Source organism: Penaeus monodon, chromosome 21 (genome assembly GCF_015228065.2).
Source record: "Penaeus monodon isolate SGIC_2016 chromosome 21, NSTDA_Pmon_1, whole genome shotgun sequence".
Lineage (NCBI taxonomy): Eukaryota > Metazoa > Arthropoda > Malacostraca > Decapoda > Penaeidae > Penaeus > Penaeus monodon.
The window spans coordinates 20,870,045-20,870,252 of record NC_051406.1 but is presented as its reverse complement, the minus strand read 5'-3'; the positions used below and the strand labels follow the sequence as shown (position 1 = coordinate 20,870,252).

General features: G+C 30.8%; 1 protein-coding gene across 1 annotated transcript in view; it reads left to right on the top strand.

Annotated features, from left to right (window-relative positions):
• LOC119586334 (MMS19 nucleotide excision repair protein homolog) overlaps positions 1 to 208 on the top strand; it is a gene marked incomplete at its 5' end in the record, with an annotated part of 10,517 nt that overhangs the window by 2,855 nt on the left and 7,454 nt on the right.

Here is a 208-nt window from a genome sequence, read left to right as displayed (position 1 = left end):
GTTTTCCATGTCTTAAAATTCTCTATTTGCTTCTGTGTGTTTCTTCCTCTTTCTTTCTTTTGGTTCCAAGGTTTTAGCAAATTATTTTATCATCTGTTGGGAAGGCAAGGAAGTTTTCTTTTCACCTTTTTCTTTTCTTTTCATTCTTTTTCTTTTGATGGTATAATTCCGTATCAACCTCATTTTACAGTTGGTGATTATATTCATA